General features: G+C 34.1%; 1 non-coding gene across 1 annotated transcript; it reads left to right on the top strand.

Moving 5' to 3' along the window:
- Positions 1–11,626: 11,626 nt before the first annotated feature.
- Trnas-gga (transfer RNA serine (anticodon GGA)) lies at positions 11,627–11,700 on the top strand. The gene has a single exon. It is a non-coding gene; the product is annotated as a tRNA-Ser (tRNA).
- The last annotated feature ends 5,993 nt before the right edge of the window (positions 11,701–17,693 follow it).

Genomic DNA, 17,693 nt, shown 5'->3' with positions numbered 1-17,693 from the left:
TGCAACTTTTGATAATAGAATAGGAGTTTTCTTCATTCCTTATGCTCTCTGGAACCACTCCACTTTTTTTGTCGGTGCACTTCGCTAACACCCTGTATACTCCTACACTTGTAGTTTATGAATCGCCATTGAGTTATAATCAATCACAGCTGTTTTACAAAAGTGTTGGTACAATATTCACTGCATGTCATAACCGATATCTCCAGGACGCGCGAAATAGTTAGATGCGTCGTAAACGTGCGAATTAATCAGTAACTTGAGATCTCCGCTGAGTTCGAGTGAAGTCTGCAAGCTTCAGTTCAAATCTTAACCTCGTTGGGATTTTTTTTTAATTTAACTTAATTGGAATACGCGAACTATACTAGAAAATTGGATTGTCTCCTTTTGGAATTGGTTATCGGAGTAAACTGTCTAAATAGGAATTGAAGAATTATTTCTTGAGACGATCAGACATAAACGAACTGTTTTGGGCCATAGCAAGGACAGACTTGAACCACACGCCCCAAAAAATTCTATCCAACACAATACTCTCTTTTGTAGAAACATTGTACAACCCCGAATTTTGGCCGAAGGGAGTGAAAGTTCAACGGTTTAAATTTTTAGAATAACAGAATTACCACCGAACAGTTCAACATATAAATCAAATAATTTTATTACATTTTTTATTAACATTCAATGCATACGTAATAAACTGCTGGGATTAGAAGATTACTTACAAACAGGGAAAGTGGATATATTTTTAGTATGCGAACATTGGTTACAAGAAGAAGAAAAACACTTGTACAATTTTAGCAACTTTACCCTAATAAGCATTTACTGTAGGAAAAAAGGTATACATGGTGGTGTTGGAATCTATTTAAAGAACAACATTCAGGGCGAAGAAATTAACGTCGAACAGTTTTGTTTAGAATTGGTATTTGAAGCAGTGTCAGTCCGGATTATTGAACAGGACTTAATATACCTTACCGTGTATCGCTCACCGGATGGAGACCTACAGGAATTTCTGATCAAGCTTAGCCAACTAATTGATTATATATACACTAATTTTAAATCTCAGGTAATACTGTGTGGTGATTTTAACATTGATTTTCTTCCCAAAAATGTAAATAAGAATTCCCTATTGGACGTCTTAAATTCATACAATCTGTATCATCTAGTACCAGCGCCGACCAAAATCAACAAAAAGAGCAGCACTTGTTACGATAATATTTACATACAATCAGAGTTGCCATATTGTAAAGTAGAGGTCGTAAATGAAAAATTTGGTGATCACTCTGGAATTTTTTTGGAACTAGATATGAAACTATTATGCATCAAGAAGGATCTTTTGTATACCGTCCAATTAAAACCCATAAGCTACCATTATTTTATAATGAGTTCTCAAAATGTGATCTTGCTAAAATATATGATGACAGTTTAAGTGCAGAGGACGCTTTTGACAACCTTAATACGTTAGTTTTAAATGTATTTTACAAAGTTTTTCCTGAGAAAATAAGCAAACATTCCAAAAATAGGAATATAAATATTTTTTGGTTTAACGAAGACCTATGCAGGATGAGAAACACAATTCCCATGATGATAATAGTCTCTACAACATATTAAAAAAAGATTATCACAGTAGCTTAATAGAGGCTAAAAAATCGGCCTATGATAATTTACTTAAATCTGCTTTTCACAAATCGAAAGCTGCTTGGACTATTATCAATCACGAGTTAAATCGAAAAAGAAATAACAACTTAAAACATAGTGGTATAAGTGCAGATTAATTTAACAATCATTTTAGTAATATAGGTCGCAGTATTTGTAACAACTCACAAACATACAACTCGGGAGTACATTTACAAAATTTAAAAATTCAATCCGGTAACACCTTATTTGTAAGACCGACCGATGAAACTGAAATTTACAATTGTCTCATGGGTCTCAAGGCATCGAATTCGAGAGATATTTACGACTTAAACACTACTGTAATAAAACACTTTTTTGATTAATAAATGCATCTCAGAAGCGATATTCCCCAAATGTCTTAAGATTGCGAAAGTAATTGCTGTCGATAAAAAAGGTGACTTAAATAGCCCCAATAACTTCAGGCCCATTTCATTGTTGCCCATGTTATCCAAAATCTTTGAACTTATATTAAAAAACCGAATTGTACTTTATTTTGAGCAGAACAATACGGATTTAGGGCGAACAAATCAACAACTTTGGCTACACTTGAATTAATTGAAAATGTTTTGCTTAACTTTGAAGATCGAAAAATTACTTGCGCCACACTAATCGACTTGAGCAAGGCCTTTGACTGTGTAAGTCACGAATTATTGCTACAGAAGCTGAAATTTTACGGCATTAGACGTTTAATGTACCAACTGTTATCGTCCTATTTAAAAAACAGAGTCCAAACAGTTTACGAAAAAAAGTAATATTCAGAGCTTAAGACGGTTAATATTGGCGTGCCACAAGGATCAATCCTTGGGCCAATTTTTTTTCTTGTATTTATCAATGATTTGCCTGTAAACTCCTGTTCTATGAATACCATCCTATTTGCGGACGACACCACTCTAATTAATAGTGCAACCACGGTGGATGAAGTTAAAACCAAGGAAAATATTGCATTAAACAACACTTTGATTTGGTTATCACATAATGGCCTAGGTATGAACAAAGAAAAAAATCAATCTATAGTGTTTTCATTGAGACCGGAAGAAGTTATAGAATCTGAAACAGTCAAGTTCCTCGGCCTACATCTGGATAAAAAAATTACATGGGAAAGCCACGTTGATCATTTGGCTAAAAAATTAAACTCAATTCTCTTCCAACTGCGAAAATTAGTTCTGTTCTGTTCATTAGAAACTGCAACTTCAAATCAGTATTATCATACGGTATTCTTTTATGGGGTAATTCTTCTAGTGCCATACGAATATTTAAAATTCAGAAAAAAGCTTTAAGGATAATTTGTAAAATTAGTTCAAGAACTTCTTGTAAAAATGTTTTTCAATCTGTAAATATATTAACACTGCCTTGTTTGTTTATCTACTACACTTTAATCTATACTTTTGATAATCAATCCAAATTTTTGTTAAACTCTGACAATCATTGCTACAATACAAGAAATCGCAGTCAATTAACTATTCCTTATTGCCGTTTGCAAAAGACACAACAGTCGGTAAACTTCATCTATGTAAAATTGTTTAATGCTGTACCATATACTGTCAAATGCCTTCCAAGAAATTGCTTTAAAAGTAGAATCAAAACAATGCTGCAATCACATAGTTTTTACTGTACTAGCGAGTTTATAGACTTTTGTGCTAACGGAAATTTAATGTAGTCATTTTTAAGTGTTTGTGAATCTATATATGTATATATGTTTGTGTAGAATTTTATATGTTATACAATTATATACTTAACTTTTTTTTTGACGAGCTTTAATGTACTTGTTTTACGTATGAGAAATAAATTTATTATTATTATTTATTATTATTGCTATCAGGAAAAAAATGAGTAAAAAAAAACTCCATCAGTTAGCTATGTTTCTGTTAATACCATAACATCTACATTTCGATGCACAGACATTAGAATAAAATGTGTCGACTGTAGTATTAAGACGTGTAACATTGTTCGGGTAATAAATTCTAAGAAGGTGACATATTGAGTGACGAAGAAGTAGTATGTTGTAAATTCTTTAGTTTTTTATCATCATAGTTCTCGGAATGCCACTGAGTTTATTATTTTTTCCATCTCTTTTTGTGCGAGTTTTGAACTCTTTCCCCATAGTGTATGCCCTGCTTTATTGCATAAATGTCAAGTCTCGCTTAATATAAATATATATTGTTCACTCTTTTGTGGTTGTGTATTAAATTTTGAGCATGACTTATAAATTAAAGAAATATCCGGAGGTTTGTTGATTGAGAAACTGCATCAATATGGGATTATTTGATTATTATTATTATTAATATTATTAATTAACCACCCTAACAGGATACTCCAAGCACTCAGCCACCTATTTTGTACTCATAACCGCTGATGTGTTTCAAAGAATATATCAGCATACCACACTTCGAAATATTAAACGACATTTCTTTTTGGAGGCATATAAATTCAACGTTCCACAGATCTAACTGAAGTTTAAAGTGGTCATAATAAGATGATATTTTTCTAAATATCCTCAAATCGTCAATGTAAAGAAGGTATTGAGAATCCAAGTTATACAATATATCGTTAATAAGCATGATGAAAACAAGAGTCCGAGATCCTTGTGGAACCCCAAAGGTGACTTTTATTGGATTCGAGTGAAGACCACTAAGAATGACAGTTGGCGTTCTGCCCTTTAAATAAAAGCTGAATAATTTGATCAATGCATTAGATACAGCGAAACTGTTTAATTTCTTTAGCAGCTTAAAGTTTTCTAATCTGTCAAATGCTTTCGAAAAGTCAGTATAAATCCAATCAAATTGGGCTTTATCATCAAATTATTTTGCAAGAAACTGAGTGAAACAGCAGAGATTAGTCTCAATCGATCTACATCTAAGGAAGAAAAGACGGTAATTTGTCAAGTCCCGATGTCATTTTCTTTTTCATTTTCTGTAAAACCTTGTATATTACTTGCTCATTAAATAATTTTGTAGAAACTGGGGTACAGCGATATGTAAAAGTTGTACTCAAGAGACTGGATGGAATAAAAGATTTTTGAAAGTAGTCAAAAAAGTCGAGTAGTGAATTAATTTTTGTCTAATTTAATTGAGGGTTTAATAAGTAATCAGAATAACTGGTACTAGGATGATTACGTTATCACCAGGTAATGAACATAATGAAGAAAAAAGTTCAAAAAAAAGTTTTACATCTTCGGCATTAACTCTTGAGCTTGACGAATATAAGCTATAATAATATTAACAGGACAGTAAGGCAAGTAGGTAAAATTTTGCAATCAAATTAGGTATATTCCCACTAAAGACATTATCACTTGTCACAAGATTTAAAATTCTTTCCAATTCATCGACATATTTTTGTTTCACTTGACTCTGACCAATTACTAATAGAACATTAGTCGCACGCCTCATCCAATAATTCATCTTCATTGTTAGGACACTTCCCAGTTATCGCCATAGTTTTTCGATGATTTTTAATTCCTCGACTTTCTGCTTTAGACTTAAAATTTCGGCCTTCAAACCGTCAAGCACTTCTACGCGATCATTTGTTTAAGTAGAGCGCAGCGTTCAAATTTATATAGTACGGTGTTCAGAATGCATCCGTTTTTAAGACGTATTTCTCCCATCTACACGATATTCCTATCATACATATAAAATATGACCACAATCGGTCCGGTGGTTTTGGAGATTATCTGTCCAATAAAACTCGATACAGACGACAGACAGACGTCATGCGAATAAATAGGCAGACTATATACAAACGGAAACGAGATACTTACTTTTTTGTATACTAGGGGTCATGCAATGTCTCGAAAACTTGAAAGTAGCCAATCATTTGCTGGACCCCATTATAATACTTCCTTAGCTTACACTTGGGGAGTAAAAAATGAATGACAAATTGTAACGATTGTTATTATTTCACCAATCACCACGAACTACTTCATAGCAAATTTGTAAACGAGATAGTGACGTAATTGGTACATATTGTTAAATTAGCGCAGCGGATATATAAATTTCGGTCCCATATTGTTTATTTACTATTTGATATATCATATGTTAACTAAAATATTAACAGTTGATTCCACTGTGTTACCAGTATGAAATGTCAATTTGTATAATTTTAAAATACCGTTTTTACGGGTTATTCGAAATTGTCGTCATAGTTCGAAGAGGATGGGAAGATATTTTCCCGGCTGGGTTTCGTTCTACTTTAATGCAAATAAGTGTGACGAGAAGAGAAAAGGAGTGTTCCAAAGATGTGTCGTCAGAAAACGCATATGTTACACCGTCTTAAAGCGTTAAAACTTTTCACAAGTTTGTTCCACCCTTCGTTTAATATATCATTCATTGCTTCCGACTCCCCTATTTATATTTATGCTACGTATGACAGATTGCACTCTTTCAGAAGAGCCGCCTTACATAAACAAAACCATTGTAAAAATAAATAATTCATGTCGACGGTTTAAGTTTTATTATATCGTTGAGTTAGAGAACATTTTTGGGCAAATTGTGATGTCGCTAATATCCACCTCGGCAGCACCCCATAAAGTAAAAGTTTTTATTAAGGGCTGGCTGTTTGGGTATTCAGCTTGATCATAACACATTATTGCTTTGGTATTGCGGTGTTGTGCAATGCTTCCAACTAGAAGTGAGGATTTCTGGCGTGAAATATTCGTAAAAAAGGCCCTAGTCTATTCGGAGGGTAGTCGAGTACTCAGTTTTTACAGCGAAGCTCAGTTTAAACAGTCGTAAACTGTTTTATAGGCTAGAGCTTTCAACGTGTGCACTTTAATGTGCTTTTCAACCATCTTCATAATTATACTTTGTCTCTAAGGAACTGTAAATTGCTCATGATTGTTAGCGTCGCTTTACTCGCGTATTCTGTCATTTAAGTCATTAGTGCTGTAAAGAAATTAGGAAGCGCAATTTAAACTATACATTTACTTAAGCTGACGTTTAATTTCATTGAGACTCTTTACAAATTAAATAAAAAGCCCTCTTTCGTCAATGGCTTAATTAAAGCGAGAGCGATTTTATTTTGGATGTGAAGAGTATTGATTTGACTTCCAGCGTCCGCTATACGTTGACAATTAGGCACAGAATTCCCATAAGATACATAAAATGTATTTAATGTTTTATATTTACTAGTTATTTGAAAAAATACTTCAACATTTGTGAAAATATGTACAATGTTTTGACCTTTTTAAATACTATTTATAAAAATTACTAAACAAAATAACAGGCAAATGTTTTTAATACTCCATCGCATCAAGAATTTTAAAGACGACGAAGCAAAATCTAATAAATAAACTTCTTTTTCGAAAAGCTATGGAAACCTTGTATACACAACGTTCGAGGACCAGTTAACATTAGAATTTTCCGCTATGTTTTATTCGCTCTTTGTTTTTCTTAAAACTGTTTTCTCAACTCGAAATTCAGAGAGTTTCAAACAGAACGTAATTCTCTGGTATTTATAACGAGAATATTATTATTACTATTATTATTAGCTTTCTGCAGCATAGGTTAAAATTGCTTAAAAATCAACGTAACAAATGCTGAAAATGTTGCTCTAATTTTTTGTACAAGTTATTCATAAAAAATCGTCGCACTAGTTTGAAAATTTCTGGATTTACCGATCGCCCGGCTGTCATAATTGGTCGATGTTTATTTCGACAGAACTTCCCCTGCGCCCAGGGCCGGCTCAACACGGTAAGCGAAAGATGCACCGCATCGGGGCGCCCGTGACAAGGGGCGCCGGGCGGCGGGCGCCGCCTATGCTTTTATATTAATAACTCTATAAAAATAAATTAATGTTAGATTTCCATTGAATCACCACCAACAAAATATTATAACAGTAACAGACCAAGGTGCCCATCGAAAACTTTTCAGAAAAACCTACATTTTAACATTCCACTATGACCACCAAAACAGATCCCAAGAAGTCAATTCCTGGCACTATCAAACTGTAATAATTGAAAAAGAGTGCGCCTTTGGGTTGGGTGATGGGACCTTTAGATCAATACAGACAAAAAATAACCAGATTTATGATGCATTATCTTGGTAACAATTTGACGAGACAGCGGTATGATCACAACCAGATGTTTTTCTTAACATTTGTCACGTTTGTTTTTACCATAAAAGTCCATGTCGGCATACTTAAAAAATTTATTTTCCAAGTCTAGTCGGTTGGTTTTGGTTGTGGTGATTGTTCAACAGTTTTGTTATATTTTTCACTGTTCCTGTTTGTAGCCGAATTTGGTTCTGTGTATCATTTCGTGGCTTCTTGTCATCATTAATTTTAAATTTAAATTTCGATTAACATTGAGGTAAGTCTAAATTAAAAATAACTAGGAAATCGTATCAATTTTACAATAATAAAAATTGAAAAACGTTTGCAATATAAATATTTTTATACTTATACTACGTATAGTTTAGGAAATATCGTTGTGCCCTATAAAATTTTATTGACAATAACGAAGCGGACAGTAGTACAATGGTAAGAAATATTTATAGCTCCCATCAGTCCCCCCGAATTTGTCGGAGAACATTTAGCAGGTAATTGTACGCAAATTTAAGGTCTGCGGATTACCGCCACGCGATAACTTTAAGTTGTAAATATCTCTTGCTATTGTACCACTGTCCGTCTCGTTATTGTCAATAAAATTTTATAGGGTACAACGATATTTCCTAAACTATAGAAAAGTTTTTGCCCGCAGCTCCTTTTGCGTGGAATTCGCAATTAGGACTCATCATTTTTCATACATGATCGTTTTCCGGGTTGTAACCGTGTAAATTGAGTTTTTGGGCTCAACGTTTCGCACACTTTCGTAAGTGGCATCTTCAGGAGCAGGGTTAAGAATAAGGCAAAAGAGCACGGTAACTCAGTATGTCAACCATACCAGAGGCGAAATTTTTTTGAGAAATAACACAGTTCCAACCCGGAAAACGATCATGTATTGATTCCGACCGAGGAAATCTCCGAAATTATCATTTTTCATCTCGTTCACTCCTCCAGGGCCCCAGTGAACCCGTCTGACTTAAAAACTCACGGGATTTCTGCACAAAGTTTCATCCCCGATTTTGTCCCCGTAGGGACATCTTTTCTTAATGGGTGCTTATGACAGAAAAGGAACCTACTGTCCAAATTTCATGTTTGTAGCTTCAGTAGTTTAGGCTTTGCGTTGATGAATCAGTCAGTCTGTCAGTTAAGACAAACACTTTTATATATTAAGATTGATTCATCATAATTTTATGAATGTTTGTTAATAAAAAGTATCTCTCTACAAAAATATGTGATTACAAAACTTTATTTGTTTTTTTTTACAAAAATTTTTTTAAGGGCGTTGAACAGTAAGTTGCATCGGGGCGCTTGGTCCCTTAGAGCCGGCCCTGCCTGCGCCTATAGTATAAGTGCTACAAATACCGATTCTTTGAAAAATTATAAAATTAGATTTTGCGATGTGTTAGAAAATTTAATTTACATATTGTCAATACTTTAATATACATATGTAGAAAAAAACAACAAAGTAGAAGGCTAAGCACTTTTGATTCAAAGGATAGTTCCAAACAAAATTAATTATGCAAGTAATTTTTTAAAATTTTTAACATACAACAGAATAAGAATGAGAAACGATACTGAAAACACAACATAACCGACAGCCGGTGGAAGCGCTTTGTGTAGGCGGCTGACTATTGGAACACCTGGAAGTGGCCACTTTTGCATTTTGCACAATCTCGAGATCAGATGTGTCAACAAACGCTCAAGCGAGGACGAAATCGGATTTTTGTAATAACCAAATTAAAAACAAATAAATTTTATTTTCCTTTACATTTAGAAGGGGCCTCTTAACTTCGGGGGCCTGATGCTCCAGCATCCCTGTAAATCCGACTCTAGCCGCACAAATACGAACGATATAAAATATATTTACAGCAGATAACCAACCGGAAAATGGACTTATATGGGTAGTGCTTGAAGTGTTTATGTTTATACATCGGAAGAATGTCACGTAGAAATTTGTTTGATTGGAAAAACAGAATTAAAATTATTAATAAGCCTCAATTGAACAAAGTGTTTGAATATTATTCTTATAATTCTTATTTTGTCGTTATAAAGGCGAGCGCATTTTCACATTTTCGAAAAAATGGGGCGACTCGTTCTTAATTTGATCAATAAAAAATAAGAAAAGTTATGGCGCCAGCTAGTTTCCTCCTGTCGACCTGGATCTGTGAAGCAGGCTGAGCTACACCAGTTGTAACGAGGTTGCGTCTTGTGTGTTAGTAAAGAACAAGGCAGTCTAAACAATAATTAAATACAGCAATAATAAACAAAATCAAGATAAGATTCATACACCACAAGTACAGGAGTATATTATTTCATACAAAATAGGTAATGTTAATTATGCAATATAACGTGCAGATGTTATCAAATTGTTGGTGGGGTTGATTAGCCGAATTTTGGGTTGTGTTTTACCATACATACAAAATTTGACAAGTAGTTTCGGAGATTATCTGCCTAATAAAAATCCGGACAGACGGCAGACAAACAGGCAGACGGAAACGGGAGACTTATTTCTTAGTACTTTAGAGGTTATGAAAGGTCGACGGACTCGATTACAATACTTCCATCCATACGCTCGTGAAGTAAAAAAGTCCATTTTCTTTAAACTGGTTACGAACAAAAATACAAAATTCTAATCATTTTCGTAATCGGTTTGCTTACTTGCACTAATAATGCTGTATGGATGGGATTTGTTAACAGAAGCGATTCTCGAAATTTAAATTGAAGACTGGCTAATTAAAGTTTTAGCTTACATGAAAATTATCCGTTTGTACTTCAAGAACTGTATCTCATTTTCCATCCTGTGACTGTTCTAGTTCATTCAATTTAGAAAAATTTTGTGAGTGAAATATCTACAACGGTCAGAATAAGTTCTCCCGTGCTTCTAAAATAGTACATACGTTTTAACCAAGATTACTAATGAAAATGTGGAATTGAGAAATGGTTCTCTCTTATGTCTCACTAATCTTAATTTGTTTGTTGTAGGCTTATAAGGATTAATATTCAAATATAGACACCATTGAGAAATATGCTGTACTAGTGAGACCTAATGAACTCGAAACTACAGTCTGTTGATTTTCGTTGCGTTGTCTTAGTGTTCATTCAAAAAGATTTATTTCTTAATTGTCATTTTTTTATTTATATTGGTATACATTTTTGAACTTAAATTTTGGTCTGATTACAAATATTGAAAACCGGAAATTCTAATTTTGAGATAGTTTGTCCCCAGGTAAGTACACACCGGCCAACGAAATGTTGGCAACTTGTTGTGTTGATGGATATCGACAACATGACAACATATTTTTTGATCGAATTCGAAAACTTATGTGTGACCTAGATTTTTTTAAATCTATAAATCAAATAGATACACACTTTCATTATCTTTTACCCCCTTTTATCCATTGAGTGTAGAGGGGGGAGACGTACTGAGCCGTTCAGAAAAAAACAAATATGTAGATGTAATTAAAAAAGTATGGAATGGATACAACGGGAAACGACATAACGCAAAGAAAAGGTGGTACATGGAACGTACAAGGAAGTCGAGGTAAAATACCGGACATAATAACAGAAATGACGTATGTACTGTCTCTAACAGAGACAGTACATCTATTTCTAGAAACGAAAAGAAAAGGAAACGGATCCAAAATGATTGACAAATATATTCATCTGTGTAATAGTGGAGAATCAAACGAAAATCACGTTAAACGAGGAGTATAACAAATTTAAGACAAATATTACCAGCTGGGAACCAGTAAGTGAAAATATCATCAGAGTGAATATAAATATCCATGGTAAAAGAATCACAATATTAGGAATATACGCCATTTCAGACGATGAATTGACTGGCATTAAAGATGAATTCTTCGAAAAACTTAATGACTTTGTGGCGGCACAGTAACACGTCGGTAAGCAGAGAAAGATAAGTGGCCTCGTGGTCCAGTGGTTAGGATACTTGCCCGGAGAGCGAGAGGCGTGGAGTTCGAATCCCACCGAGGCACAACATTTTTCTCTGCTTACCTAGAGCGTGCTTATAAATATCGGCAGTAACAGAGAAATAATTATGCTAGGTGACTGTAATGCACGGACGGGTAAGAAGTCTCAAGATAATGTTGGGGGTCCCTTTGGTGAAGATACAGTAAATGATAATGGAACACGACTAATAGATCTTTGTACGCATAACGAGTTAAAGATTACGAATGGGTTTTATAAGCATAAGTGGATTCATAAATATACCTGATCATTATTGATTATCTAATCTTAAAACAGAAAACATCTCTACAACTTTTAGATGTCAGAGTACATAGAGGAGCAACTTGTGGCTGCGATCATTATCTACTAAGAGCAAAAATAAATATACGCAGGTGGAACACCATCAGAGAAATGAAAAGTGAAGAAAGAAGCACAGAAGAGACTAAAGTGAACTATACCACATACAATTTGGATAGTCTTCTATAGGAAAGTACCGAATATCTGTATTACAAACGCTTAGACGAATACCTCACTCTCTCAGAAGATATGACTTTTGAAGAAACCTATAACAATCTTATAGGTAGCATTCAACGAGCTGCACAAGAAGCGCTAGGAATGAAACAAAGACAGAAGAGTAATAAAATATGGTGGACAGAAGAAATATCACAGGTAATAGAGAAGAAAAAGAAGATATACAAAAAGTGGTTGTCTACGAAATCGACGGAAGACAAACAGTATTAAAAATGAAATAAGCAGGAAAATAAATCAACAGAAGAATGAGATGTGGGATAGGAAATGTCAAGAAATTGAAAGCTATATCGGAGGAAGACAATGTACGGAAGCATGGAAATTTATTAATAGAATTCGGAAAAACGACACAGAAAAGATTCCTATACAAAGTATATCAATAGAACAGTGGAAGGATCATTACGACAAAATTACTTAAAGAAACACGACAGCAACACGACCAAGACAATCCTAAAGTCATCATTGAAGGAAAGAAAGTAAGTGTAGATGAACATGATATAAAAAAGAACGTAATGAAAATGGAAAATGAGAAGTCCTGTGGACCAGAAGGAATATATGCAGAACTACTGAAAAGTGAGACAAGCAAACTTTACAGAACACTAACTCGAATAATAAATGAATGTCTGAATAGTCATGAAACACCGAGAGTGGAGAATGGCATATATATCTCAATTTTCAAAAAAGGCGTCAACAGTGACTATCAAAACTACAGAGGGATTTCAGTTACGGATACAATGAGCAGGTTATATGGAAGAATTTTAAGAGAACTGATAGAGAAAGAAATAACAGATGAAGAAGAACGGAGTGGCTTTCGAGGAGGACAATCATGTACGGTCAACGTTTTTATCATGAAACAAATCATAGAAAAGAGATCAGCCGTGAATCTAAAAACGCACATATTATTCATAGATCTCAAAAAAGCGTATGACAACATCCCCATCGATAAACTACGAGTATGGGAAGTACTGCCACAGACAAACTTAAATCAAAGTGTGATCACTGCCATCAAGAATTTATATGCACATTCAGCGGCAAGAGTTAAGATAGGAAATAAACTATCACCGCCACCTTATATAACAAAGGGATTGCGACAAGGATGTTGTATATCCCCTACGTTGTTTAAAATTTACATAAAAGAAGCGTTATTGAAATGGAAGAAAAAATGTTCCGGAATAGGAATACCTCTAGCCGATAGAACCATTTATAGTCTACAATTCTCAGATCACGCGGTTATTGCAGGAGACAAGGAAGATCTGGAATATGACTCGCAAGCTAAAAGAGACTTACTCAGAATGGGGACTAACAATGAACATCCAAAAGACCAAATATCTAAAAATTGGAGATGGATTAGAAAATTTACACATAGATGGCACAGAAGAAATAGAGGCTTGCAACGAATACAAGTATTGAGGCGTAATATTTGATAAAAACGGTACAGACGATAAAGAAATAAGGAGTAGAATTATACAGGCCAGAAGAGCAATAGTGAGTAAGCACACAACGAAAAAAAAAAAGAAGTACAACATGTATAGTGCAATAATCAAAAGTATGTTAATTTATGGGTTGGAAACATGGCGAATGTCTGAAAAATATAAACGAACAATAGAAGCAACAGAAATGGACGCACTGGGAAGATCAGCAAGAATCTCCCGAATGGATCGAATAAGAAATGAGGAGATGAGAAGACAGATGAAACAAGAAGAGACAGTAATAAAGGACATTGAACGACGACAACACTCTTGGCAGGGTCATGTGAAACGTATGGACAACTACAGATTATCCAAACAAACAATGAATTGGATACCCCAGTATAAAACAAGAGAGGTGGACCCAAAAAGACCTGGATGGAAGGAGTTAGGAAATCAATGAGTCTGAGAAATCTACGCGATGGACAATGTGAAGACCGAAGACAATGGCGTCTAGATATCGGACAACGTCGAGGAACGTTTTAGCTCCGAGATAAAAAAAAAATAAGAAAATTCTTGTAAAATCATGAAGATTCTAATTATGAAAATATTGTCGAGAACATCAAAAAAAAAAAAAAAAAATTTTCACGTTCTGAGCTGCAACATGAGCGTTGGTTTTTGTATTCTCCGTCCCTAATTACTTTCCAATAAATTTTGAAGAATTAAGTGAGCAGAACGGTTCCATCAAGACATTAAAGATTTTAATTTGTGAAACGCCACAAAGTGATCAGACAAAAATACATATATTCAACAGACACTGAAAGAAGAGGATATAGAAAATAGCAAAATTTTCTTAGGTAGAAAATATTCATATGTATGTTCTGTAAAAACAAATAAATTTCACTGAAGCATTTTTAATTTAATTTTTAATTTTGTTTTATCGATAGACAAAAACCCGACGTAATAAAATGATACATTTTTTAGAATTAAATTTAGGATATTTTAATTAACAAAGATCATTTAGTTTCATGACCTCAGCAAAATAAAAAAAATATTTCGCAGGCTTGTGTAAGTTATATGTACTATAAACCTACCTATTAAGCCCTACATCATGAAATTTCACCAGTTGGTTGTTCACAACAAATTCTTTGTTACCATGCCGACGGTGTTACTTGTATTGCGTCAACTTGTAGCTAGTTGATGGGATACATGTTGACAACACCAATATCAATATGTTGCTATGTTGTATATGCAAATCGTTCGTTATTTAAGTCGTCGCCAAACCTTCAGTATATTTTTTACAAAAAATGTTCATTAGCTTTCTATGCCTATCGAAATTATATTCATTTTGGTCATATATTTTGAGTCATTTATTTACTGGAAAGAGCTCCACTTTCAGCTTGATTGATTTTGGGTTATAATAATAGGATTGTGGAATGTAATGGTACTTTTATTTTACACTGAGGCAATAATTGACAGTGAAATAGCAATGATGAAATATTTGTTTTAACTGCTACAAACAAGCGCTGAGTTTATTTAAAAAACACGAACTTGATAGCTAACGTTATTACTTCCACATTTTTACCTCAACCGCATATAGTCTCTCATCCATGATAAAATTTGAACGAATCTGTTAACTAATCGAAAAAACGATCTTCTACCAATTTTTGCTTCTACAAATAAAGACATAACTATTATGAAAATTAATCATTATTGTAGATATGAAACAAATCTCTAATAACTTTTAGATGAATGTCGATGAAACCGATGGAGAAATGAAGTCTAACTGTGTTCCAGTCACCGCTAATTTATTCGATGTCAGATGTGTCTCCTAGTCGAGGTATTGTATCGGAACTAAAGACGTAAATTGTATACGTTGCTAAAGGACCTGTCCTATTAATTGTTCGGATTCCATATTGAATAATTCTCGTATACTTGCTGACGAATAATTTAACGTTTTTTTATCTTACAAGCTTTAGATATCTTGGTTATATGACTAAAACACAGTTGGACGTTTTTTAATATAATTTGACAATGTTTAAGGACAGTTTCAGTCTTTTTTTCTCATTGAGTAATTTATACCATATACATTTATTTCAATAGTAATTATCCCAGCTTTTATTGTTCCCTACACCAGTCTTGTTAGTCTTATTAAATATGTACTTACTTATTCTACCTCATGTAAATTTAATTTTTGACGAATTTGTCTACTGATGAAATAAGTTCTTTCTGTTGAAACTGATTTGCATTAAATAATTCATATGAGTGATTTGACAATCTTGATTTCATAAGCAACCGAATGCACTTAACTATAGTTAGATTTCTCTTAAAGTGGACATATCTATTTTGAGGTAGTAACTTTTTTTGTTAGTTTTTGCCAATAGTGAATAACAGTAATTCTCGTTGATCCAAGCTCAAAACAACAAAACAGTCGTTTTCTAGGAAGCGGATACCCTGAAAATGGTTTATTCTGTTGACCAAGACACCCTCATTGTTATGTGTTGTTATCACAATGAAACATTCGTAAACGAAGAGTGTGTGTATCCTGTGACCGCTTGTAAGCAATGCCGCGATTTAATAATTCAAGAAAGATCGGTGGAGGTGCACGTTACAGATGTAATCAACAGATTTGTTCGAACTGGCAGTGTCAACAAAGGGAAGTCTCGTGGAAGACCTTCAGTATCTGAGGAAGTTGTTAAGATGACTTGAGCAGAAACCGCAAACATCTTTGACAAAATTTCCTCAGCAGGCAGGAGTTTGTGTTGTAACACGATATTGAGCAATGAGTATTGACGAAAGGATTACAGATTATTTTCGAAATGAAAAAGAGAGTAAACATGTGCCTTGAACAAAATGGTGAACATTTTCATTTTGACGTTTAACCACAATAAATGTCTTTCTTTTTATTGTACTGAATTAGTTTAATTTTTTGACTAATCGACCCCATGGGCGAGTAACCCCTGAATGATATTATACCAAGCGTAGATGTTGGTAAGGTTTGGTGTATAATGGTTCTAGACTTGAACAAGGCTTTTGGCACATTGTGCACAATGTGTATTGTTAGAAGAGTTACCACATACTGTTTGCAGAGGAAACTACATTAATTAATATAGCCACTGACACATCGTTTCAGAACATGAAAGCAAATCAGTTTATGTTGTGCAAAGAGTTGGTTCGTTAATTTCTCATTCACTAGCTTTCAAATTTAATTTTTTTATTTTAGTGTTCCAACAGACTCAGTGTCTCAGACACTAAACATACAGCAAATATATTATTTTAAATATGGCTGAAAGACAAAATGGCAACTTCGAAGAAACGTCTTACCTTTTCTAATTAAACAAATTATCAATATTTTTTAAATGAGTCCATGAAAATAAGTACTTACATAAACTACAAACTTAGCTGATTTTACATTTCAGCAGACAACCATTTCTAAAAATCCTCTTTGCCGGAAATAAAGTTATTTAGCAACATTTGCGCTTATCGACAAACACTTGGATAAAGATAATGAGGCCAATACCACTAAACGAAACGATCATCGTTGGTGCTCTATCAGCAAATTTAAGCCTACATTTCGATCAGTTTCACGAGACGATGTGTCATACAACCGAGACAACGACTATTTCAGCTTGCACATCGCTGGGAGCTTTTTCTGTTCGATTAACATCACCGTAAACTAGTTTCCGCGAGAGTGAAAAAAAAAACTGCAGATTTTACTTACACAAAGGACAATTGTACAAGAACAAGAATTTTCCTGTACCTTGGTAGCATCTAGTCAGTGGAAAGTACCTCCCAATTACAAAGATATATCAAAAACCCATAAAGAAGAATATATAGTTTTAAGGAGAGATCGCGAATAATATAAAGTGCAGCGGCGTTACGTGAACGAGAAAGATTGATGGGCCAATCTAGAGAAAAGCATCAAAGCTTCCGCATAACGAGGACGCGCGGTGTATAGTTAGGGTAACGTGACAAGACAAGTGGTAAAGATGTCGGAGAATCGGTGATGTAGAGAGGTGAGGCGTTGATAGATCAGCCAGCAGCTATACAAAATCGACGTACATCACTTAACCCGTGTACGAATCTCGT

Source organism: Zophobas morio, unplaced genomic scaffold (assembly GCF_036711695.1).
Source record: "Zophobas morio isolate AGI-343-1 ecotype UQ-CSIRO unplaced genomic scaffold, CSIRO_AGI_Zmor_V1 ptg000026l, whole genome shotgun sequence".
Taxonomy (NCBI): Eukaryota; Metazoa; Arthropoda; class Insecta; order Coleoptera; family Tenebrionidae; genus Zophobas; species Zophobas morio.
Note: the sequence above shows the minus strand (reverse complement) of the source record. Positions and strands in the feature narration are given on the sequence as shown.